The sequence below is a fragment of the Lissotriton helveticus genome, chromosome 2_1 (genome assembly GCF_964261635.1).
Source record: "Lissotriton helveticus chromosome 2_1, aLisHel1.1, whole genome shotgun sequence".
Classification (NCBI taxonomy): Eukaryota; Metazoa; Chordata; class Amphibia; order Caudata; family Salamandridae; genus Lissotriton; species Lissotriton helveticus.
Genome location: NC_136059.1, coordinates 684,026,292 through 684,051,768, shown reverse-complemented (window position 1 = coordinate 684,051,768; position 25,477 = coordinate 684,026,292).

Here is a 25,477-nt window from a genome sequence, read left to right as displayed (position 1 = left end):
CTGTATAGCCCTAACCAACTGGCACAAGATCCCTTGGCTGGTTTATGTGCGGAACTTTTTTAATGACCTTGGCCGCAGGTCTTACTTTGACGACCCACCTAGTGTCGAAGACATCTCCAGTAAAGAGTTAAAGAAGATGTGCTTGGACCATCTGAGAGAACTGCGCAATCAGTTGGAGATTACAAAAACCTCGAACAATCAAATCTGTGCAACGCAAATTATTAAAGGCATACAACCCTATCTGACCTACTATCTGTCTAACCATGAGAAATATCTTCTGACAAGATTCCGTTTCAATACTTTCTTCCGTATAGTTTCCTTTCCTGAAGTTCAAAACTGGTCTCGTACTCTCATGAACTGTCCATGTGATGGAGTTTCTTCACAATCAACAATCCAAAGCCAGCATTAAAATACGTCAAAGCTTATGACTGACATGAAACTTTTACTTTAAAACTGACGTATCATTATTCGTCTTTTATATTGAAATTGTTTACGTTTATTGTTTATAATGTGTACTTTTTATGATTGCAAATAAGTGGTAATCGAATAAAAGTTTATGAAACTGAAACTGAATACATATATGTTAGACATAGCCTCCTTGGTGTGGTTTTTCCCTTTTTGGTTTCAGACCTCCTGTGTTTGCAGGGTTCGTTTTTGTGGCCTTAGGACTCTACCAACGTTACCACTGCTAACCAGTGCTAAAGCGCTTGTGCTCTTTCCCTAAAACATGGTAATATTGGATTTTACCCAATTGGCCTATTTAATTTGCTTGTAAGTCCCTAGTAAAGTGGCACTACATATCCCGAGGTCCTGCATATTAAATGTTACTATTGGGCCTGCAGCACTGGTCTCTCCTAGGGTAAACCCTGGACAGCTCAGAGGGCATGGTGCAATGTACTTAAAAAAGCAAGACCTGTACTTTTAAGTTTAACATGTCCTGGTAGTGAACAACACTTTAAAATTCGTTTTTCCCTACTGCAAGGCCTATCTCTCCCATAGGATAACATTGGAATTGCCTTATTACATTTTCTAAGTGCAATTTCCACATCGGAAGAATTAACCAGTTCACGTTTGGTGTCTCTGGAATCACCATTTAAAAACCTAACATATTGTGAAATTGGCTTTTAAGTTGCAATTCTGAAAATGCCAATTTTGGATGAATTTTTTATGAACTTTGGACTAAGGTTTTGATAACAGTATTGGATTACAATCTTTGATTACATTTGAAAAACTATGAGTGCAGACGTTTTTGTGAGGTTTAAATTCCCACATCATGCAGTGCGACTCATGGGCGCGAGATACACGTGCCTTTTTGGTTCCATGAATTCTGGGATGGATCACTGTATCAGCTTGCAGGCAATCACACGTTAAATTTGAAAAGAAGCAACTAAGAAAAGGAGTGCAGGAGATTATCACTGAAAAGAACTTGATCACTGACTATAAGGAACATTTAAATCCTGCTCATATTTGCAAATGTCTGGTTTAACATGAAGCTCGGATTATTGATACTGTATTTGTTTTTGGAACACAAATTGTTTATCTTTAAAGCACGCACGATGCAGTGACACATCGGTTACATTTTTTATGAGTTGGCATTAAGGGAGGGGCACTAAGGTAGAGTTGGGATAGCTTTGTTTTCTTTTTCTTTTTTGTTTCCGTTTGTTTGGCTTAAAACGGGGGTGCACTTGTTTGCCGAGAGACAGCTTGTTGTATCTCTTTAAGGTTTTCAACTGGATATGGGTCAATAGGTAAGAACCACACCTCCTCTCTTTGGGTTAAATAGATTGGTTACACATGGGAGAGCTGAGTTTGTTGCGCAGGAAGAAGAGGGAATACACATTCACAACAGGTAAGTATACGCAGCAACATATCAGGCTGCTGGCCGTGGTTTTTAAGGTAACAGGCACTGACTCTAGCTATGTCATGAGGGAAGGGTGGCGAAGAGCAGCGATTGGGCTGAGCAAAAGGGAGTTTAGGGATTCTGACAGGGGGTCTCCAGGATGGCATTTATACATTTTTTTGCATTACATGGAAGGGTGTTTCCACATGAGTTTGTTTTACCGGCACGTTATTAGAGTTACTTTACTATTTCTGTTTTTTTTGCGATATTCATTTTAGATGGGTGAGTGCGTGCATACAATCCTGGTTTCACAAGGGTGTGCGGTGGGATTTTTTGGGGTGGATGATAAGGGACATTAACAGTATTTTCATATATAGGTTGCATATCACGCATATTGAGCAGTTGGTTTAGACTTTTTTATCATTTCAGCTACCCCTGACGAAGGGCCCCTTGGCCCGAAATGCATTGGGTGTAAGCATATGAGGCCACTCTGGATTAATTGTTCACAGCTATGTGTCACTGTTGAAGCCCGGATCGGAACACAGAAGACATATGAAAATAAAATGAAGAACTTTAGTGAATCACGCTATCTTTGCAGTGATTGTGAATTTTTGGATGAACTTTTGATGAACTATGGACTAAGGTTTTGATAACAGTATTGGATTACAATCTCTGATTAAATTTGAAAAACTATAAGTGCATCAGTTTTTGTGAGGTTTAAATTCCCACATCACGCAGTGCAACTGGTGGGCACAAGATCCACGTGCCTTTTGGGTTTCTTAATTTTGGAAAGTTGGCATTTTCTTGCCTTAGCCATTTGGTGCCTGCAGCACGCCTGGATGTGAGTGACAGTTGAGCTTTGGGTATTCCTCCTAGACAGCCACATACTTTGGGGAGCTTAGGTGTGACTGGATGGGCCACCACTGGCAGGATGGGAGAGATGAGTTAGGGACAGCCCCACTTAGACCTAAATAGGCTGTGTCCTGCCTCCACGCAAAGGGCTACATACCCCTGTATTTAGTTTGGAGCCAGGGCCAGAACGGCAGGGCATTTGTGCACTTCAAAGGCATGCCTCTAGAATCATCTCCCCACTTCAAAAACACAACTGTGTATAAAAGAAAGCCCTCAGACACCAACTCTTCAATACACTTTTTGGCCTGTGGATACTCTGTCAGGAAGATGGACGGCAGTGCTGCTACAAGGATTGCCACTCTGCTGGACTGCTGCTCAAAAGGAACTGCTGACCTGCTGTGCAGACCTGCTGCTCTAATGCCTGGGGAAGAAGAACTGGACCTGCAGCTTCATCTTGAAACCAGGACACCAGAGTCACTCCAAGGGCTAGTCTGCATGCCTTCTGATATGACCTCAGGGGCATACAGGGCTCCCCAAACAGCTCCTGGACCCAGCTGTAGTGATTTTCTGACCCCCCAAGTGGTGAGTCCTGGACCCTTGGCGTGGCTCAAAGGCCCTTAAATCAATCTTTTGGGTTCTATGCCACTACAAACGGGCTAATTCATCCTGAGACTGTACTGCTCAGCCGAAATCCAGTGCAATATACTTCCTGCCTATCTCTTCGCACAGCAGCATCAGCAGGCTGCAGTGACCGCCAATACGAAGCTTCGACCTGCTCATCAGCAACCTCTGGCCTGCTCTTCGTGCCATGCTGACAACCACCTGCAAGCCTCCCCTTGCTCCCTACAACCATCTCCAATGTGAACCATACTCTTGGCACAAAACTTGAGAAGATAAAACTTCTGCTCGTTTAATCTGGGACAGTATCAAACCTGTGCTCCATCGCGGTCGGCTTCAACTTTTGACTTTAGCAAACCGGTCCCAGGATGCTTGATTCCAGTCCATGGAGAACCTGGCTTGGCAGTTCAGGCTGTACTGTTCCTATGGGACGCAGGGTAAAGATTAATTTACATATAGCTGGGTCGGAACTGGAATGGCATGGTGAGCAAAATAACGATGGATTTAGACAAGATCTCTGTACTGGGGGTGAATGTTTGACATTGTTCAGCATTCCGTCCATCAATTGTTCTTTCTGCATTTGAACTTTTGACTTTGACATGGTCCAGCTCCACCAGATAGCCGCGTGTCTATGCTTTTTGGCACTGTTTCACGGTTTATTCTTTAAAAATTCATAACTCTGGTTCTACCAATTGGATTTTTGTTGTTTTGGTTTTGTCGTATTTAATAAATATGCTCTATTTTTCTAACCTGATGTAGGATCTCTTTGTGTGGTGTTGTCACAGTTTTACTGTTTGAAGTGTTGCACAAACATTTTACACATTGCCTCTAAGTTAAGCCTGACTGCTCTATGCCAAGCTATCAGGAGATTGAGCACATGTTAATTTGGGGTTGCTTGCGCCTTACCCTGACAAGGGTTTCAGTTGCTGCTTGACCAGGGCTCACACCCCAGTCAACCAGTAACCCAGTTTCTCACAATATAGTAAATTATTACATATATTACATTATATTACAAAATTCAGTGGTATATTACAGAAGTTCACAGATAGAAGCAGCTTAATGTAGTTATGTGAATACATTAAGTAGTGAATGTATTTATAATGAACATGCACGGTTTTAATTTAAACTAGAATTTGAGGTGGCAGTATAAAAACTAGATTAAAAATAGCGATAATATCAATAGTATTATGAGGCAAAACAAATAATGGTCAGCCCTAATGCATCTTCTGCTGAGATATTTTTTCCTAAGGTCGTATTTTGAATAAAGAAATGTCTCAGGCAGCTCCAGCGCCTTACTGAGGTTGCATGACGTGCACCACTTCCATGTTCAGTCTCATTATTACAAACGTAACACTTTTGATTTGTATGATCCCTTAAGGCATCCTGATGCTGAATTGGTGCTGCTTTAGTTCATTACAAGTTTTACCTAACACAATATTAATTAGATTATCCTATATATTTATATGGAATCAGGGACTATGTCAGTCATAAGGCACTTAAGGTCAGATGTACGAAATACTTATTTTGCATTTCCTAAGTAGCGACTCTTTAGCGCTGTTCAGGAAATGCAAAATGATATGTACAAAAAGAGAGATTCCCTTACAGCGATTCCTATGTAGTAGGAATCGCTATTAGGACATTGCTATTTAGGGAATACCAAACCATTGGTTCATTCCCATGGGTCTAAAGGACCAGTGGAATGAATGGTTTTGCATTTCCTAATTTGTGATGTCCTAATAGCTAATTGCAAATTAGGAAATGGTGAAGCAAGGGTGAAGTTCAGCCTACGGCCCCCCTTGCTGCACCCCGAAAAAATTGGTGCACATGTAAAGCACACAAATATCCTAGGAGCATGTGCGCGCTTTATTGCACTTTATAATAAGCATTTTGGACTTCTTTTTTAAATTGCACATGGTTACCATCTATTTTGAGTCAACGATAATAGCGTTTCCTAAATGCCCTATTCATATTTAGAAAATCATTTGTACATGTGTATAGGAAATTGTAAATACGAAATCCTATTTTGTGATTCCGAAACGGCCTTTGAACATGCAAAAGGCTATGTAGCAAATTATTAACGGGCCAAACTAGCGATTGATCCTTTAAGAAATGCTAAATATCTTGGTACATTTGCCCCTGATTGTCTGCAACCACATTTCCATTTAACTATCAGGCGGCTGAAGATGTCTGGTCGAGTTGGCGGAGGCGCAGAACAAGGTACACGCCCACGGCCACACAATAGAAAAGCAGTGGCAAATAGCTGTGCATATAAAGACACGTATCTGATTGAATATACTAAGTGATATGTGGATATTTGGGGCCCGATTCACAAAGATTTTGCTGTGTGTAGGCGTGCCTTGCTCTTGTATAACGCCAGGCTTACTACTCAATTCCAGGAGTTAGACAGGAGTACGCCAGTTGTACTGCAAGAGTAAGTCAATACAACTCCCAGCAAAATCTTTGAGAGTCGGGCCCAACAAATGCAGTTCCATTCCCATCCACTCTGCACTGCACTCTGCAGTGTGCACATTGGCTCAGCCTCATTAATATAGGTACGTTGTGCTGGTTGAGTAAACTATTATGGTGGCGCCATCTGGGACGCTGAACTAAACTGGACCAGAGTACAATGCACACTGCAGAGGCAGAGGTGAAATTATATAATTGAACCCCCCAAAAATTATCAAACTTTTCGAACTCTTTGTCTGTTAGTGTATTTGACATTCAGTACCGCGAGCAAAACACATTTGATACAGAAGATGACAGTCATGCACATTATCAACCACATTGCATAACTTCTGTTCTGTTACATTTTACAGAATGGCGGCTGATCCACAACCGAATCTTCTAGCTGCGAAAAGTCAAAGCAATGCACTGAAGAACGTTTCCTTAACCAGCCTACCTATCCTTTTTTAAGGGCAAGGCTCGCCCAGCTTTTTCTGTGAGTAATGGTGTTCCACTCTTAGCTTCATTTTAAATGATTCCTTAATTTCTAGGTCGGATTTTCTCATTATTTCGGTCAGTAGGTATGTTGCACTACAGGTTAAGGTTAGCAGGTTTTATTTCTGGAAAATGATGATAAAGTCACACCTATGGCTGATGTATGGGACATGATGAGAACTGTTTTGTATCCACTTTCTCTTCTGCAAGGAGGTGGTGAATAATGTCAATTCATCCGCTTCTCTGTCTTTTCCACGTAAATTATTTTTGGATTTTTAGTTTGTCTCTTCCTGCTGCTAGTACCGAGACAAACATATTTCATACAGTTTGCAGCATAGTTTGTAGCTTCGCGATAATGCTTCTAGACTCCCAGCGCCCTCTCAATAGACAGACACCCTCACATATGGACCTCATTTGATGACGATTGCCAAAGTTGGAGAACAAGGGGCAGATTTACAAGCCCCTTGCGCCACTTTTAACATGGGAAAAGTGACGCAAAAGTGACGCAGGGGCGTGTAAATCTGCTCCCAAGTGTATAACAAATATGAAAGCACAGACATGTTTCTCTGCCCTGGGTCAAGTAACTGCATGTGTGGTATAATGTTAATAACATTAATCATAACTACATCAATATGAACTACAACAGTAAAATTAGTGCTAGTGATAGCAGTACAACTCCTGTCACTGCTACCACTACCACTGGTACTACCACCAGCACTACCAGCACCACCAGTACCTCTGTTTTTTTTATTCTTCTGTTTTGAGTTTATTCATAAACATAAACGAGTACACCAACAGGACTGCGCTTATTAGCAATGCTCTGCACAGAAGAGCTAACAAAAGGCCAAAATAGTGGAAGGCAAAACAAGAGCGGATCAGGCAGAATGGTTTGTGTATTTCAGCCCAGGTCTGTATGGGGAGTTTGATTCAACATGCACTGATCCATGAATGGGTCCCTGTAGTGGAGTATGTGCATGGCTGACCATGGGTGTGTGCGGCAGGTGCATTTGTCCCTATAATGATTCATTGGGTGGTGGTGTGCACAAAGAACAATTTGCTATGATTGTGGCTTTGTTCAGATGGTCTCCTCGGTGGTTTGTCATTGGACGTAGGTCGAGCTCCAGGCATCTCCGTGGGAGTGAGATGTCTTACAGATGCTAGCTCCCAACTCCCCCACCAAACTCATGCTGCTCCAGAACCGAAAAGTAACAGGACCCATGCCAACCCAACAAGGGAAAGGGGATCGGATGACAAGAGAAGGAGCACCCCAGACTCGTCACTGTGGCTGCACCTGTGCGGCACCTCCAGTCTGTGGTGTTGTGGCGTCGGTAGGTCGGCTTCAGAACCGCGTGGGAAGTACTAGAAAATAAGGAGTACATTTATATAATGCCTCTTGATCTTTCTCTCTCTTCCTCCTGCTACCCAACTCCTCTGTCCCCTATCTTTTAGCTTGGCATTCCCTCTTTCCCCCTGTGGACTGAGCTGGGCGCGGTTTGATTCGTTGGTAAGGTTATGTGCCTCTAAGGCAGCACACTGTTTTTTAACCCGTATTTCCCACTTCCATAGGAGACCTCTTTTTTACAATGCACATTTAACATAATTGTAATCACAACAATGTAACCCTGTATTTTTTTCCACGCAACTGGAAGCTATTTGCTCTGTGACACCTTAAAATGTTCTCAACGGTAATATTGACAACAGCTATGGAGCAACAATCTCTGAATACTTGGGGAAATCAAACGTTCTCTGCGCTGGTGGCAGTCAGTAGTTCTAGTGCAGTAATGTCTAAAACCTATGACGTGATGCAATCTTACATCCCTTTCTCTTCTTATTCTTGTAGGTGGGCTTCGAGGAGACGCAGTTACAGTGCAACATGCAGCTCCACCTCACGGTAAGTACTTGCCCTTACACTGTGCTTGCTTTGCCATACTTTGATGCTTGAACAGTTTGCTGCTTTGTTCATTTTCTTTCTTTTTTTGTTTTTCAAGTTACCATTAATGCAAAGATGCAAAAAAGAATCAAAGGACCGGACTGGAGCGCTGCAGGCGAAGCAGGATCTCATTAAGATCCCGTCGACTATGAGAATACACAGAGGCCGGCCCCTCTCTGGTGAGTATCTTAATAACAATCAATGAGTTATGTATAGTTGTTTTCGGTTTAAATAGTAAATTACACCCAAGATGGCCGATGCTCTCACACGATCTCAAAGTCTTGCAGGAGTGATGTCACAAGCTTTCCACAGTCGGACTCCAAAGGGCTGTGAGTTCCTGCCCACCACCTCGACCTTACTGCCACCTGTATTTGGGACAGGGAACACATGCTGATGGGACCCTCCTGACAACACATTCACTCTGAGGCCTTTGTGTATATGTAATTTAAGGTGCATATTGGCAATACTAAGCATGTGGGAGCAGGTATATGTCAAGAGGAATCCAGATAATTGCTGAAAGTCTCAAGAGCCTCTGGTGTTGGCCATAAAGTTGTGAATACGACACTTAAGTATATCAAGACTTCAGGGGCATAGAGTGAGATGGAGTGCTTCTGACATGCTATGTCCAGGCCATGCCTTTCTCCTATCTGGCAGATGCAACTAGCTAGTGGCTCCATTGCAAGGGGACAATGAAGCAGGGAAAGTGGCCCAGCCTGTCTGGTATCCCTTTCAAACAGCCAGAATTCATATATATTTATCCCATGTCTTGATCTCGGCCATGGGGCCAATGCATAGAACCTGAATCCAAAACAGGACGACCACTCCATGCCCCACGCCGCACAAGACCTTAAATAATTATGTCCAGTACGAGTTATTTATTGATTTTTTCCTATTTATCCATGGGTCTATTGTGTGAGACTGATTTATTGACATCCTATGGAAAACATGAAATAGTCTGCAGGTATTGGGTGAGGTACTCCTGCCTGGGACTAATTTGTTCTGATCCAGGTGAACCAAGTGTATGAATCCAGTTAGCAATAATTCTCTTTAAGATCTTATCATCTAAATTCAAGAAACACAGCAAAGAGCACCTCCTGAAACATTGGCAGCGGCATGCCTTGGTCTCTGGATGCATCATAGACCTCTTTGAGACAGCTTGACAGGTTTTAGGTTGTTGCTGCTGGGAGTCTTTTCTGTCACAAGTTGCTTAGTAATGGCAGTGATCTCAGGCTCTGTGCCTGGCCCATCCATCTCGAGCACCTGCTACCGTGAGAGCTTTTGCAGCCTCGTCGGCACTACTAAAGGATCTCTGTGACCGGTGCAATTTATATATGGTTGTTCATCCAACTGTTTGTAGAATATAGCGAACACTGTGCTTGTCTATGAAAAAGATGTCCATCGGGGTGACGAATGGCTGTTATGGCCAATGTGCTTGAATCAACCCAGATAATAAAAGGTAGGATTTCCCCAATGCATATGTCCTTGAGTTATATGCTCTCTATAATCATGCTTTGCCAGCCTATCACTAAGGTCAGTGTAATGTTGCCTCTTGTGTACCAGGTCCTGTCTTACAGACAGCCCTCCGTTCTAGATGGTGCAAGTATTTCTCAAGCCCATCTAACAGGCCACGAAGTACAGTGTACAGTCCAGTAGAGATTTTAATTTATACAATTCTCATTTATACCTTGAAGGCGAGGTTGAACTCCCTACTCATGACACATTGCACGCAATCCTTAAACACGGGACAGAGATACCGGCCATAACGCACTTGGATGGAATGATCTCAGCAGCACTACAAATGAGCGTAGACCCTGTTAAGATGAAGTGGGAACGAACACTCAGTAAAGAGATAATGGATAGCGACTGAAAATAGATCCTACGCTACACGTCTATCACAAAAAACCCATGCTGTAAATACATCCAATTCAATTACTTATATCAGACGCACCTGACACCAATTCGGGTGTCGAAAATGTACCTGGGGTCTCTTAATAGTTGCTCACGCTGTCAGGCTCCAGAGTAGGACTTCTTACATATGATATGGACATGCACTGTGATAACGCATCATTAGATGCAAATTACAATGACACTACAGGAACTCACAAACAGGACAGTACCACTAGACATTGCAACATGCCTATTGGGCCAGATACCACACCCAAGGAAATACAAATAGACATTTAGGTTTTTGGATCTGGGGCTCAAATAGGCTAAAAGAGCCATAGCTATGGCGTGGAAAGGTCATCAACCTCCGGACATTAAAAAGTAGTTGGCCGATGTTTTTCATCAATTGCCTGTTACTACTGGCATGACATCTGTAGCATGGACCAGCAGATGGAAAGGCATTCACCCACCAATCAGAGAGCCCCCATCCCTTGTGCTTCAAGCTTGAAGGGTTGCTGTTTGTGGGGGTACTTTCCATCATCATCACTGGAGGAATGCAAGGCATAATTTCCATTGTTGTCGCTCAAGGAGTCTAAAGTAAAGCATGTCATCTCTGTGTGTATAGGACCCACAGCCCATATATTAACCTACACGGTATCCCTTTGCTAGAAGAGGCAGTTCTCACGAGGGGGGTTGAAATGTGCCATGCCTATACACCACCTCAGTCAGAGGCAGGAAAAAAGGAAAATAATCTTTTTTTATAAAGAACCCTCACCCACACTAGTAGTGGCATAGTTCATCATCAGGTTCACCCTGATCCCTAATAGTCAGGTCGGACCATATTCCAGGGAGCTCTTTGAATATTTCTATCTAGGGGGATGTAACAACTAAATAAAATTCCTTATCCAACCCCAAGATATCCCTTTATTCATGAGGAAGATGGGAAAGATGAAAAACTACGCAAGGGGCATTCAGGATATTATGGTTGTATGACCATCAATATGTCAACATTGTTCTGCCCTACATTATTGGCCTTAATAGGTCCTGGGCATTCTTCAGGGTGGGTTTTTTTTTTTACTAATAGTTCCCCATATGACATAAATGATGTTTTACGCATATTGCATGAGACATGCATACTCATTTTTGGGCATGCAAATGCAGTGCATACTTACTGCTTCGGAAGTACCCTTAAGATGGGTAAATTATACCCTTCCGGGGCGGAGGGGGCCGAGGGTGGTGGGCCCTGTAGTCAAACAGTTGTCAAGGGCCTCTACCATCCGAAACACATACTAGGCTTCCGCAGTCCCCGGCTGGAGTACGTATCCCCTCCTCCTTTTAGACCCACACCAGAGTTTTGAGTAGAAGGCACAGCCCACATTGCTGAGGAGTGTACCGCCTCAGCTTGCTCATGATCTAGAGTTGATGTACACTGGATACCTGTTGCTTGTTTCTGTAGTCTCTGTGTGTGTACTGAGGCCTCAATGGCTCGACTCTCACCTTGTGGCCCACCCGCCTGGGTCGAAGTGTCACACTACTCCATTCAGTTTTACGCAACTTCTGGGCTGTTGAAAAAGAAGGACTTGTGCTCAGGGATTATTTTGAGTTTGACTGTGAAAGCAAGGTGTATTTGAGGCCCGTGCCTTTAAATTCGTGTTTCGCTCCCACGAAGGAGGCTGTAAACGGGACTCTGTCATTGATCATGAAGTGCCTGGCTTCCATGGCTGCCTGCAAGATAACATCACAGTCTTTTCAAAAGCTTGGCCATTATGAGTTTAAGAAATATGCCAGGAGACAGCATATGCACTGGGACCTGGTCTATCTGCTCAACAGAAAAGAGGGGGGACAGACTCTGGGATGTCACTGTGGTAGGGATCCAATTTCCCAGAAAGTTCACTTTGGCACATTTTTTGGACCTTTCAGGAATGCCTTCTGCATGAATGTTGCTGCCTCTAGCACACTGCTATTCATCCTCTGCTCTGCCTTCTAGAAAGCAAAAGCAATCAGTTAGGTCCTGCAGACATTGCTGGAGCTCCAATATCTGCAGATGAAGCCACAACACCAAGCTCTTCATCTGAGTAACCCTCTGTTTGAGTTTTTTCTACTCCTCAAGCATTAAGCCCAAGTCAATTGTGACTGTGTTGATTTTGCCTTTGAGAGACCCCCTAGTAGAACTAACTGTCTCCTGGATCATGCCCAGTTTATCCCATCTGTTCTCGATCTATCGTAGAAGGGCCCTATTTCCCCAGGCGGTGGGGTCCAGCTTCATCCATTTCGGGCTGCTGTGAGGATGCAGCAGGGATTACAGATGGTGATTTGAAAGCTCTTGATTTTCCCATCATTGCAGCTCTATAATTCTGATAACTGGTTGCGCAAAAAGTCTGTAGGGCATGGTGCTAAGCCAACAGTGGGTGTCAATTTAGGTCAGTATGTCTGTGCAGATAAATCCGTAGGAGATCTCTAAGCCCATTACACTCTGTGTAATGACCAGCGTGAACAATGGTAGCATGAGTAGCCAATGAGTGGCGGTGCAGTGTTCCTCGATGTAGCGTATTAGGGAGGAATGAGGTGGTCATAAGCGTGCTACACTGTCATGGTACACAATTCTGTGATGCAGCCCGCACATAGGCTGACAATGCTCTCTCTGTTGCTGTGGCACCAAGTGGGCTCCATGTGGGTGGCAGCGACACTCCCCCCAGCAACATGCTTAAGGCAGCAAATGTTAATGGGGTTCCATGACAGCTGATTCCTTCTTTATAAATTGTCGCCCAGTCTCAGGCACTTCCGATGTCACTAAGGTCTCCTTACCATATTGCCCTGCAGCCAACACAGTCGAGCAGCTAATCCCAGGACCACAAGGCCCGCCGCATGAGGCCCTTCCACCCCAAAAAGTCCATCCATGAGCTGTGAACACCACCCTGCAGTGTGCAGGCGGGCAACAGTTTTGCACACACAGGTAACATCCCAGATAGCCTTGCAAGGGGGTAACCACCTCGATGCCCCAACCCGCAATCTGGGAGGCAGCAAAGGTAGCAAGCAGACTTACCAAGATGTCAAGTCTCTTACCCTCACCATGTGCATCCATGCCTTCACCATGTGGTCCACACCCAGTCAGTCCAGAAAGCCCATGGGCAGGCACGCAGTCCTCAGGGGTCAGATCCCGTTTCTCCCGTTCCTCCCGCACCTCAGATGCCCATCAGCATGTTGCAGTTCATCGGAGGCCTTGCTAGACCTGTCATCCTTAGAGTTGTCTTCACTCCAACTTTTTGCCTGCTTACCTCCTCTTTTTGCTGTATTGTTGGCCATAGGGCTCTACGCACTTTATTATGGATGACCAGTTCTAAAGTGCATGTGCTTCTCCCCTAAGCATGGTAACATTGGTGTATACAAAATTGTAATATTTACTACTAGTGTTGTTAGTGTTACAACTTATAATACATTTATGGAATGGCACGAAAGATAATCTCGGACGTCAGGACTGCCATGCGCTCTAGATACCAATATCACAGGTTTATCAATACTTGTGTGGATAAATTCATCTATGAAATAGTTTTTCATCCCTTGGCAGAAGACTGGACATTCTGAATGTCTTGAAAAAGAAACTTGCCATATTAATAGCCTATGAGAGACAAATGTTGGCTAAACTCTCAACCTGCAATATATTGACATCCCTAATCAAGCTTATGACAAAGGATTTGTTTATAAGTACAAACATTAGAATGAACGTAAGAGCGTGCTTGATCTCGGCATGGTAATGAGCTAGTAATTATAGTAGGCACAATTCATGTTGTCTGTTGTGAGCACTCGCATCTTAGCCACAGCTTAGGTGTGATTAAGTCATATATTTAATTCAGGCTTAGTCAGCCCAGTGATTCACAAAGCTTTTTTCTGTAAGCAAGCATGTGTTTATCCTGGAAATTGAGGAGTAACTCACACCTAAGGCAGCAGTAAGACCCATCTACTGACAGAAAAATCTGTAAACTGGGCCAGCGATATCTAACTTGTTGCCATTATTATGCTTCAAACTATGAGAAAGAAAAGGTAAAAATAGCACCTTTTTAAATACGCTCTAACAGTTTGGCATTAGTCGATGTAATCAAAGTTTTCTTGTAGACACCACTCTAGAATGTTGGACGTGGTCCCAATTACATAAGTCAATTCCCTCATATTAATGTTGGCCACACCCTAGCGTGTATGATATATAAATGTGCAATTTTACGTGGGGACGGAAGGTTACATTTTGTATGCGAAATAATCAATTTTTGTGGACTCAGCAGCAACAATTCATTATTCAGCGATCAGGTCACGAGCTGAACCATCCATATTCATTCATAATATGCTCTTTGAATAAATATGTATGGTTTAATACGTTCTTCTGCAAGCCAGACAACGACTTGTAATGCAAATGGCAGTAAAAGTCAAATAATGAAATAAGAACACTAGAAAATCCCTGGGATTTAGTACAGTCCATTATTCATTCAATTCCTGGCAGACTTTACGATTGTAAATCACTTGATTGACTAACTAGACAGCCTGGAAGTGAATTATGAATCAGGCTCATTTTTCTGGCGGATGGTTGGTACATGTTTAAACTTTCCTACTCTGTGATAGGCTGGCTAGAGGAAGCAGGGATAGCAGACACAATTAAATATTTGTTTCTGAATAAAATAATTCCGTAAAATTTGAGTAACTCATAATATGTGTAAGTCATACATACTCGACAAATCGTACGTGTAATTTAATCATTTTTGCTAATTCTCATGTTCACATAGTTAAATTTCACATACGATAAAATTCGTGTGCGAATGTATGTTACTTAGAAAAATCTAACGGGATTTTGGCCACAGGTTTTGCTGTAACTCACAAAGCTTGCTTGTAGGTAAGGAGAAAAGTAGATTATTTAAATTCCGCTTAAAAGTGACGCCTTTTTTCGTTGCCAACAGCTCCCAAACGTTCGGCAGCCGATGCTCAGGCTTATGCTCGCCCCTGCCACCTGCCGAATGTGTTCCAAGCTAAAAGGTAAAATAATGCAACATTACTTTATTTCCTTATTGAAAAATATTGCAGTGTGAAGTGATCACACACACCAACCTTTCACCATGTGCATAGGCTTTTTTCAAAGTCAAACGCCTGAGCCATTCACAAACTTATACAAGTTAACCAAGCAATCCAAACCCACCCAATAGCCAACATACCGAGCCAGGAATACACACAATTAAGTGCAATTTAGGTAAAGCCAATCATTATCAGTGGAGAGACCCAGCTGGCTGCTATCTCTCTCCAGAACTTTTATTGCTAAAGTGACACTTTTTAAGACTCCTAAATAAATAAATGGATCAGCATTTGTTTCCTTATATTTGCTGAGATTAAGAGCCTCATCAGGATGCTGGTTGGACAGACCGTCTTCATGATCCCTTTCCGATCACCGTGGGACTCAGCTAAGACAGAGCACATATCCACGAATATGTCCAAAATGCACAGAAAACAGGTGATATGTGCACACATGCATAACATATGTGGGAAATGCCTTGTGCACCTCATACAGGATCGCTGGGGAGAAGCGTATTGGGATGAGTATCCTTCGTTTCCCACGACTTGAGGAAGTTGTTCGGACTGCCATGGTCGGGTTGTCAGAACCCACATCGTAATGCAGATGGCGGTTGGAGATCCCTGTACAACTCTATGGATGCAGTTTGCGGTGGTCGGAGAGAAGCTGTCGGAGTCAGCGGTGTTTCAGCAGTCAGACGGAGTACACGATGCATGCATCATAATCCGGCAGTAGGGCGGCTGCTTCCAAAGAGACCTTCGACAGTCTGACCACCTCCGACAGGACCACGGAAGCCGGTCCGACCAGCATCATTATCTGCCCTTAAGTTCCTGACCTGCACCACTTTGGCCAGAAATGCTTTATCACCAGGGAACAAAGAGGCAAATCTTGTCCTTACCTTCTTTGACTCACCATATCTGATGCAGGATTCACTCCTTTTTGGGTGTAGGTAATCATTTACCTTACATGACCTGCTGTTGCCACTCCGTGGACACATCAATAGGAAGATTTACCGTTTCAAAATAAAAATGTGGACAGGGCACTAATCTGTAGGCACAAATAGCTCACACATAACTTGGAATTCTGTTTTCTGTTGCGAATTAGGTGCATTATGATCGTGATATTACTTTATAAAGCAACTTCTCTTTGTTGTCAGCCAGCTATGCTACCTCTCCAACAAAGACAAGTGTTCCATAACATCACTGTATGCTATGATATTCTTGACTAGTAGGCTGGGCATATAGGTGGAGCGAATCAGTTTTTGCGAGTTTTTGGATGGTGAACGAGTAGTCACACCAGTATGATACAGTCCGGAAATCTAAGCTTCATATGATAAACACATATTGTAGCACTCAAGCAAATTAGCTCAAAATATTTCACATTTGTGTGTCTTCATTTAGGATACCTTCAATCACGCCCTATTGCATTGAGGTAGATAAACTCCTTGCATCTTTCCTCAAATTTTTCATTCTTTCTGTATCAGTAAAATGTTGAACAATGGTCAAAGAGGGTATCTCCTTTCATTTAAACAATAAAGTTCAGATTTCACGGAGTTAATCCTCTCACATCATGACATTTCCCTTTCATAAAAAAATATTTCAGAGGAGGCAGACGTTACTAGGGGGTGTTGACTTTGAACACTGCAGAATATGTGAAATGATACAATACACGTTCGAGCAAGGGAGCATCCTATCAGTGCAGACTACTGGCTCAAATAACCATACATTCAAAGACAAAAACTCAGACAAAGCAGCACAGAACTTTTCAGAGGTGTGCACCTTCAGCAAGGTTGTCTTCAGTAAAGCCTCATAATATTGTGATAGAGGCAGTCACGTCTTTCATTTCGCTTTCTCTTCTTTATTAAGCAGTGCGATACTGATTATATTGTCTGCTGTCTTCCCCATCACAAGGTCTTTTAAAGTGGGACTATCTCACAGACAATATTGAGAATCACATATTCACATTCACTCCTGCAGAGTAGGGGGGCGACTGAATGAGGACTTGAGCCAATACATGCAATATCCTGATTTAGTCAGAGCCAGTATAAATCTACACAGCACCTCATGCCAAACCACAATGAGCTCAGGTCCAGGACTGGTGAATACAATTAAAGAACGAGCAATTACCATAATAAATGTAAGGGTTCCCCATAATGTGTAATCAGATCTCTGCATCTGTACACGAGGAAGGATGTTAAGTTTGCATATAATAGACTTATGTTGATATGTCTCCACTGATCTACTATCTGAAATCTCTTCCGACTTCATTATCATTAAGTCTGCCCAGCCTCTCTAATCAAAGATCTCAAACCTGGCATAATCTTAACCTTGAACTCCCAACCACGCTTATCTTAGCCTGAGGATTTACAATGTGTTCCACTCAATTCCTGCTTGCATTGCAGAGTAACCTTGGCAACAAGCTAGTGTATTACAAATCAATTAAATAAACAAATACATTCATAGGATAAATAAATAAAAATGACAAAATAAATAAGTGCTTTTTTCCCCTGTTTTGTAATGACCGTTCATAAATGGCTTGGCACAGAGAAGCGTATTGAGGGATAGAGCGGTGGCTCTCGTGAAGTTGGACTAGTCTGTGACCAGACCAGTGCAGGACGGATGATTAACACAAGTACTCTATCAGCAGTTCTTTGTCTTAGCCATCCACTGCCTAGAGCAGGGGTCTCCAAACCGGTCCTGGAGGGCCGGATCCATGGCAGATTTTGTGCATATCCCCATTTAGATACATGGCCTAGAGCCACCGAGATGGTGCAGGGTCGCACGCGTCACATCCGGGCACCTGAACACTCTTGCCCGTGGCCATCTGCCGGGGGCTGGGCTCGTTCTGTGGTGCCGCGGTCTGCCGTTTGCATGCTCGGAGGCCCAGATTCTGGACAGGCCTAGACAGCCCACCTTGGCTCCTGCCTCTGGAGCGGTAAGTGCAGCCACAGCCGGAGAGGGGCGAGCTCCATAGGGCGCTGTTTGCACTCAAGTTACTGTAGACTTTCCTCCAGTTCCCACCGTACAGCTGCCCTGCCTCTAGGCACTGGACCCATTCCTTTCTGGGTATCACCGGGCTCTGCACCCACCCCTCTGTAGGTCTGTGCTTGGGCTTAGCCCCAGACGCTGGCTACACAGACTCCTGGACTGTACGATTATACAGGCAGCCCAGCCAAGATTCCTAGGTGCACGCCTGAAGTTTCTTCAATCCAGGTTTTTTCTTTTAACTCTGGTTCTACTAATCACATGAATACTATTACAAACCAGGGTCATCATTTCAAAAGACTTGATTTAAATACAGTATGTATCCATAAAAGTACCAATACAATAAAATTACATACATATGTAATACGTTTTAAAAACACAGCACTAGTGATTTTGCACATGTCTCCTGTGCTTTGTAAGCACTAACGGAACTTTCTCAGAACATTGAAAAGACTGGAATTACGGAGACAAAACATAAAGGGGAGGGTGTAAGTGTAATTAAAAAGCGCCTCCTTAAGTAACGCTGAAGGTCCAACTTATTGACAAAAAGGATGCCTCCCTTGAAGAAAAAAAGTGCAACGAAAGGGCATATTCAGGAAAGAAGAGAGAGGTGAAATCGAGAAAAGGAGAACCTGTGTTTTCCCCCCCTCTTGATGGAGCCCAAGCAGGGTCCTTCGGAAACTCCAGGAACAGTCAAAGCTCATCCATAAGCCAAATCATTGACAGCCTCAATTAAATACTTGGGGCCATATGTAAGTAATCACTATTTACCGATTTTTAAATACCGAATTTTACCGATTCGGTATTTGAAAATCGGTAAATAGTATGTAGGTAATAATTCGGTAAATATTACCGAATTGGTAATATTCGGTATTACTGATTCGGTATTTACTGATTCGGTAATTCCCATTCATTCCTATGGGCCTGGAGGCCCATAGGAATGAATGGGAAGCCTTTCACTATTACTGATTCGGTAAATACCGAATCGGTAAAAGGGGGACCATATCCAAGGGTGGCAGGGTGGCACATTGACACCCTGTTGCACCCCTGAATCGTGCATGTGTGCACATGTGGCACACATACATGCCCTAAGGGCATATATGACTGTCACATGGCACTGACAAAAAAGCAAAAAAATGCTTTTTTAAAGGTATTCGTATTTACCACCAAGTTATAGTTGGTGGTAAATAACGAATCCTGCATACAAAAATGCACTCACTTGAGTGCCTCCTACATAGGTTTCAGAATCAGAATTTTAAGAATTCAGTAATTTACAGATTCCTTAAATTAACGATTTGGTAAATTACGGAATCCTTGAAACCTGCCTCCTACATCTCAAATCCCTAAATACCGGTTCGTAGCGGTGACATTTACCGAATTTCACCGTTACCGACCGGTATTGCCTCACCTACATATGGCCCTTTGTGTTGAAGCACTTTAAGCCCTCTGTACTAGAGGGTACACAAATGAGACAAGTAGCTTCATTCGGGAGTAGTCCTCAGGAAACATCAGCTACTCGTAAGGAGGAGTTGCAGGATGTAATCAGGCCCTTAGGAGTGATCCAGCCTAGTCTTTTCTCTTCTCCCTGCGTGCTTTGGCCTTCTGAGTTTTGCGTGCTCTGGCAAGGGGACAGGGTGAGGAGCGGAGGTCACTATAGAAGGTCTTTCATCAGATGGTCACTCGAGGTGGGTGTTGCCAGGAGGTCCCAAGATAATAACTGGAGGTGTTTGCTGTAGCGGCATCCAAGGGATGTTGTGGAACTCCACAGCAAATCTAGACTCTTTGCTGACAGGTCCATCTCTGATGTTGGACGTTCTTCTGCTGATTACACAGGTTATTTGAAGCATCACTAGCAGCAAATGAGTCATTGAGAAAGGAGGCCTGAGTTTTAAAGTACATCTTGTTGGAACTAAAAGAAATGAATGCTTGTATGCCCTCGTTAGTAAGACCTGTAATGCCTCAACCAGCGTCTAATAAGGAGCTGTTAGATCAAGAGGAGCGCGAACATACAACAGTTTCCATGTCGAAAAGGCCAATATTGGTGAGATGAAAGATCAGTGAATGGTCAATAAGTGGATAAATTAAAAGGGAGAAAAAGGAGTTGGGGCTTAAAATCAAGATCACTAACCCGTAAGTACAGGCTGAACCAAGCTCATGCGCTAGCTGCACCAACTACACCGATAAAGAGGCAACAAAGATTAAGAGGTGCGGGTCCTGAGATGAAGGAGATGAAGGGGTTGTTAAAATAGAGGAAAAGTGAGGGTCAGTTGGCTCTGTCAACCCACGGTAGGGCACTAGGCCAAGGAGAAGAGCTTATCCCAATAGAAGCCCCAAGGTGAAAGAGGCCCAGTGTTGGGAGTACAAAGAACCCTGAGACCCTTTGGGATCTAGGAACTGTTGTAACTCCAGACCAGGCATGTATTATGTCTAGATCATCACAAGTAAAATATGTGTACTTGGAGGTGACCTTGAGGGGGGAAAGGGCAAGCAAGGAGAAGCCTCTAAACAGGTCAAGAATCCTGACAATATTCTGCAAGGTACTGAAGGAGATTGTGTCAAGAAATATTGAATACATAGCCTTCATACAGTCTAAAGCAAGTAAAGAGGGAATAAAAGTTTACTTTATTTGTTTGTTAATCTAGTATTAGAAGCAAGTGATGAGTTGAATAAATTAGGATTAAGAATAGTGCAGGCAGCTGAGGTGGAAACTTCCTGCTTAAAGCCACCCATGTTATTAAATCATGCAGGTGTAAGTCAGGAACAGCTAAACTTGGTGATTGGGAGAGAGGTTAACCCATCCCGGGTGGTGGGGATGATTTACAGAACCCTAAAGGTAACTAACCAACCCCAGGAAAGGGAGAGTTTGACAGATCAAATCCCTTTACGTAATAGGTATGTGCGTCTAAGCATTGATAGGGAGAGTATTCTTTCATGGGAGGCACAGCTAGATTAGGGAAGTGACGCACCCGCTGGCTTGGGGGTTGTCTCCTGGAATGTACTTGGATTAAAGAATCTAATAGGAACAACAGAACTATCACATTTATGGGAGTGGAATGAGATCATTTGCTTCCAGGAGGCATGGTTGGCAGGTGAAGAGTTCCACCAGAATGGTTTAAAGTATTTTTTATTAGATGGAACTAAATCAGGTCCTGGGCGGGTGAAAGGTGGATTATTAACACTGGAATCTACCAAAAGTAAGTGGGCAAAAATTATTGAAACAAGTAGCGATTGGTTATTAGCTTGTTCACTGGATCTTTATGAGGGCTGTCTGTGGCAAAAGAAGTTGATAGTTGTAATGTTTATATAAATCAAGAGAATTCTCGGAAGGAGTCATGGAAAATGTTTCAGAGGGATCTGATAGAACTAACAGAGCTTCCGGGGGAATACCCTATACTCCTACTAGGGGACTTTAACTTACGCCTTGATCGAAGGACGGTTGATTCTGGGGTTTATATATGCTAGAATGTTACGGTATTCCCACCGCAAAATTTCCGAAATGAGAACAGTCCAAGTCTGAAAGAAAAATGGTGAGTTTTCTCCCCGAGTTAGGGTTTGTATGCCTAAATGGCGCTTCAAAGAGGATGATCCAGAGGCCCTAGTATTTTAATATGGGACACAACAGTGCCCTATTGACTAAATGTTTATACAAGCATGGTTCTTTGATCTCTGTATAGAATTTAAGGTGTTAGGATTAAAGGGAAGTGATCAATGGGGACTAACATTAGCCATAGAGGCAGCTCCAATATTGAGGGACCAAGCTATTTCAATGGAATTAGATTTACCAAAATGTGTAACAACTAGAATAGATGGGAAATATATTGATCAGTTAATGCAGTATCAAATACTTCATGAGGTGGACCAGGATAGGGCCGTAGGTGAGCCAAATGCCGTATAGTATGCAAACACCGATTGATACCAGTAGTAAGGTTATGTAATAAGAAAATCAAAAAGGATCTGCCATGCCAATATTCGAAGTAGCAGTGGCTCGATAAGGAGTGTGTACTTGCTAGGAAGAAGTTACGAAAAATAGAAGGGCAAGGCCATCAGACGGCCATGTAAAGGCCAATGATATCTACTGCTTAGATGTAAGAAAAGGGTAGGAGTACGAAGCTTTAGTGGTGAGGAAGAAGCAGGCTTTATTATAGTTTAATTGGGACCTGATGATTAGAATACTAAAAGGAAAGGAAATGAGGAAGTTCTGGAAGTTGGACCAGAGGGGAAGAAGTAATAATGCCCCACCGGCAAGATGCTTGGTATCAGAAACTGATTGGGTAGCTTATTTAACAAACATTTATAAGCCAAGGGAGATAGTGGTGAAGAAGTGTTGGCCAGTTTTGGGGGTGGAAGTTTTGGAGTTGTTCTCCATCAAATCTATTGCTAAGTTGATAACCTCCCTAAATTCAATTAAGGCAGCTGGACCAGATAAATTTCCAGCGATTGCAAGTAAGTCAAACCCCCTATGCTGGGCAGGACTCTTTTCAAAAGCTTTTATATCCATAACCAAGATTGGGAAAATACCTCTAAGTTGGAAGGGCGCTATAATCAAACCCATACACAAAAAAGGAGCTATGAATGACCCAGGTAATTCTCGTATGTTGGATGAAGGTGCAAAATTGTACTCTAAAGTTATATTAAGGTCTTCAAAGAATTGGAATGAGGGTAACAGGATGATTCCCCTTAAAGCTGGGCATTCAACTATAGACCATTGTTTCAGTTTATGGGCTTTAGGGCAGAAGGCAAAGGAAATAACTGCAAATTTATACTGCTGTTTTGTTGATTTTAGTTCAGCTTTTGATTTGGTTGATCCTTGTATACTCTGGGCTATAATAAAACATAATGGTATTCCAAATTGCTTAATAGCAGTTTTGCATGAATTGCATACTGTGAACTGGGCCCAATCGGAGCTTGATCTAGATAGGGCCCTCCCTGGGAGAATCCCCTTGGAAATGGGTTGAGGGAGGGCTGTGTCCTAGCACCTACATTGTTTTCTTTGTTCCTAGCCGACCTTCTGGGAGGGTGGGCAGTGACTCACTCCTTTTCCCTTGAAAATTGTGGGTAGACATGTGTTGTGCCTACTCTATGCAGACGATTTGGCAATTTTGGACATAATTCAAGTAGGCCTGCAGAGAAAGTTGACTAAATGTAATCATTATTGTGAGGCTAATAAATTTAAGGTGAACATGGGAAAAACAAAAATAATTCTGTTTGGGAAAATAAGTAAACCGTATAAGTGGCTGTTCGGTAATAGTAGGGTGGAGGTTGTGTTCTCTTATAAGTATTTGGGTATGACGTTTACTCATCAGATGAGTTGGACCTTGCATAAAGAATTGGTTTGTTAAAAAAAAAAAAACTTAAGGTGGCCTTCCTGGACTCCCCTTTTGATAGCTTATAATGCAATGGTCCCCACACAATGCCTCTACGGGGCAGAGTTATTAGCCCTAAGTATGGAGGGAAGCTTGGATAGGTGCGAAACTAAATGTTTGAAAAAATTGTTGCTTCTCCCCAAAAGCGCACTAAGGCAATAAGATTAGAAGGAAATTTGCAGGCCTGGAACTTCTTAGCATATAAGACAACTTTGTGTTTTTGGGATATTCTTTGGGCTTCAAATGTTCAGAAGATATTTGCCTTATGTGCGGCAGAAATAGGAAAGAGTGAACTACAGAGGGCAAAGAATGTCAAGAAAAGGCTAGAAGCCATCTCAGGAACCTTAAAATTAGAATTAAAAATAGCTGAGGCATCACATCTTTCTAAAGCAGATTTAAAAATAGCCTGTAAAAAAGATTCTATTTTGGCTGATCTAAACTATGTAAGGAATATACCTTCAGCAAAGTATATGATAGATTCTTGGGGAAATAGGAATGCATTTGCGTATTTATCAACACTTCCAGACGCCCAGCTATGTTTAGCGCTGTTAAAATTCCTGGTAGCATTAAATGTGCTACATGTACGAGCTGGAAAATTTGAAGCTTTTTTAGATCAAAATAATAATGGCAGATGTGGATTGCGTTTTCAAAATGTTTATAACCATGTGTTAATTGATTGTCGTAATTTTAATAGGTTTCGTTGTTTGATTTTAAAGCCACTTTTTAAAAGTTATAACATAACTTTTCACAATGACGCACTTGCACTCTTTTAAATATGGAGTTTTTTGTTGTGGCGTGTGCACTGGCAATATTTTTTAAAATATGTTTGGATTAGTGATCCAATGTGTTCAGGTGGCAGGGGAATGGAGATATTATCTTGAATATTGTGTATTTGGTATTTATTTGGTGTGTATATAAATATAAGATTTTGTTCGGCTTTAAACTGTATGTTTTAAAGACAGTGTCTAAACATTAATGAAGTATGAACTGAACTGAACTGAATGGATAAATAAATAAATAAATAGATTCATATATACATACATGAAGCAGAAGGACACAGAGGACACCGAGATTCTGGAGAATGCTGTTTTTTATGGTAGTCATATGAAAGCTAAAGGAATGCATTTTCTTGTGAGTTATTATGTTAGGTAATGCACCTACTGGTTTAGAGAGCTCCGTGTCAATATTTGCTAGATTAGTATAAGTGGTGGAAATCAGATGTAGAATGAATGGCTTCTTGAATCAATACAGTAGGGAACCGGGCTAAATCAGTACATCGGCCCTGTCTTAACAATAAGAAAAATAGTCTGATTTTTAGCCAAAAAGCCTTCTATGCATTGGTTGCCTTCTGAAGTGTATTGGGAGTGTCAATCACACATGAAACAGTGGCTGTCCCTACACGCAGGAGTGATATAAATGTATATTTGCAGCAGTTGATATGTGATACTCCAATTAGGTAGCAGAACCATTTTTTTCATCGGGCACATGCACGTTTGAAAGCAATAATCTAAAGTCTGTCATAGTAATAATATACTGTGTTATCGCCGTCTCCTGTCTTGCCTGCATTCAGCTCTTTGCACAGCCTAATTCCCACATTTAATGCCTGTTCAGGTGTTCTGAATAAACAGATATGTTTCTTCCTCTTTTGTTTTATTTTTCAAAAAGTATCTAGGTGGTAAATAGAGGGGCAGATAACTTCTGCACCATCATAGCCTATTCCACTAGGCCGTCTATCCCCATTTTGCCTGTCCCTATGCTCTTCATTAGTTCATTTTCCTTCACTGCCTACTCCCTCATGTCTTTGAACCAGGTTTTGGCCTGTGGACCCTGAGATGCTAACCAGTAAATTATTTTTGCTAGCACCACCCTTCTGAAAATGAATGAGTCAGTTTTCTTTTCAGGATTTGAACTTAACACCCAGAAGGTACTGTTTAATTTTCATGGTTGATATATCTCTTGTTAGTTCCAGTTAGGCCAACACCTGTGTCCAAACGTTTGCACTCGCAGGGCAAGTCCATGTCGTGT